Source organism: Cyprinodon variegatus, unplaced genomic scaffold (assembly GCF_000732505.1).
Source record: "Cyprinodon variegatus isolate N-32 unplaced genomic scaffold, C_variegatus-1.0 Scaffold997, whole genome shotgun sequence".
NCBI lineage: Eukaryota > Metazoa > Chordata > Actinopteri > Cyprinodontiformes > Cyprinodontidae > Cyprinodon > Cyprinodon variegatus.
Genome location: NW_015151450.1, coordinates 96,036 through 98,423, shown reverse-complemented (window position 1 = coordinate 98,423; position 2,388 = coordinate 96,036).

Sequence of the window (2,388 nt, the reverse complement as noted above, 5' to 3'; positions counted from 1 at the left end):
AAAAGATAATTATGAGTTATAAACCCATAACAAAAAACTCAAACCCCCTTTGACACCTGGTAGAATATTGACCTAACAGGTCTTCTGTAAATACTGTTCCCCTGTTAATGCGTGTTGAAGAAATATTGTTAAGATCTTTTATATTTTGCAATCACTCAGAACAGGCATCCACTATATGTTTCACTAAGAGCTTTGATATTCAAAGTGAGGACGGTATCTGCCAATAAGATTAAGATGTGGCTAGCTCTCCTCCAGATGCTGATCTACTGATGTTTATAAATCCTGGGAAGATACACCTCTGCATCACAGAGTAAAGGTTGTTTGATTTGGAGCATGTGGTCAGCATCCTTTATGGGGTGTGGCGAGAGAACATAAGGGATGCTCTTTAACATTAGTTTAACTTGGACTCTGTCTTGGGAGGTTTTGTACAGACTGTACCTCATCAGTTGAACTACTTTAAGCAGGTATAAAGACCTGTGATCTCAACAAAGCAGGCATGTCGGTTCTCGTTCCCTTAGCTACTATCATGCTTATATCGTATTTTTAGTAATTTGAATAACTTGGGCAATACATATGTTTTTTTGACTACAAAAGAATTAAACTGCTTAGTTCTTTTTGAATATGAATAAAATGTGAAAAAAAAAACAAACATGATATGTTGAAAAACGAAAGGTGGTGGAGAGGGAAGGAAATTCCTCAGTGGTCAAATCAGACATAATCATGCCTTCTTAAATGTTACTTTATTTGATAACAACTTACAAGTACTGCTCCACATAAACTACTTTCTTTTTTTAAACTTCTAACATTACCCCTGGTCAAACTGTGAAGGTTTCCTCATCATATTAGTTAAAGCCACTGTTGAGACATAGATCCCCATTAAAACTAATATTCATAAACAAATTCTTTGCTGTAATTTTACCATCAGTCTGTTCTAAAACTACTCTACAGCTCTTTAGGTTTTTCTCTGGCTCTAAATGATGGATATTTTAAGAGACATGTTAGCAGATACACATTTCTGACTTATCACAAGTGGTTCAAATATCAGCTCAGCCTCAGAACTCCCAACCTTTTGAAATACAGGCTCTTATTTTTCTTTCTGCGATATGGATGTATAGGAATAAGCTTCAGAGAGGGTTTTATAAATGTTTGTTTATTCTGTGTGCTTTTGATGTGTTTTCATGGTACAGTCAGGCAGCCTGGCTGCCTTTGTTAGTGGCCTCTGGCCACCTGCAGAAACCTTTATCCCACGAATAATAGGTCGGCTGCTGAGGGCTCCACTGCAGCACAAAGACTTATTGATGGAGCTGAGAGTGGGCTCTGCCCATGAAATGAAAACCATAAATGTGAAAGCTTTACCTTCAATTATTAATACAGCAGAGAGTCACAATGCGTCAATGAGAGGCCTGTAGATCCAAACTGTGAACATTTGACCTGTGATATTATTGTGGGTTTATTTTTATGCTCTAAACTTTTGTAAGTTCACTGTCCAGCTCAGTGGTGCTTTGTCAGGATTTATGGCTGTTGGTGAAAACAGTGACAGCTGTGGGAAACAAACCTGTGACATTAAAGCAACAATAGCCCTCCATGACTTTTCCACTTTACCAGGCAGATGTTTTGTATTCCGGCGGTTCACACAGAAGTACGCTCATTTGCAGCAAATCCTGTTCAGAGCTCAGACCTAAAATGTAAATTTAGTGAGCTCCGTCTGCTTGCCTTGATTGATTACACTCTTCCAATGAAAATGTGGTAGGTGTGCATGTATGCGACTTCAGTTCTATAATGCTGCTGATGCTGCAAGTGTCTAGAATGGAGTGCAGGTGCTATAAAGCTGATTAATACCTAGATTTCTGTGCTGAATATCATTTGCGTTCCTCCATGGATTACAACTTGTTTCACACAAACTTAAAGTAAAAAGCAAAGAATCCATATAAAGGTATGAATGAAACAGGAATATATTTTATTAAGCTCTGACAATGTGCCTATAACTCTTACATTACAACAGCCAGTAACACAATCTGAAAAAATAGGATCTATTCAAAGCTCAGTGTCGTCTCACTCTTTAGATATTACTATTTGGTACAGAGTTTTTTTTTGTTGTTGTTTTGATTAGCTTTTTTTTTCCATCCATCCATCTTCTCCACCTTCTTCTTACAGGACGGTGGTGAAGCTTGTGCAGATCTCCATTAGTCTATGGGCAAAAAGCAAGTACACCCTGCAGGAAGCAAGGACATTGCAGGGTTACACCGAGACATTCAACCATGCACACACACATTCACACCTAATGACAATTTAAAGATGCACATAGACCTAACAATCAATTAACCTAACCTGAAAGAACCTACACATAGACCTGCTGTAATGACCTCAGAAACCATGCTCCAAATTTTA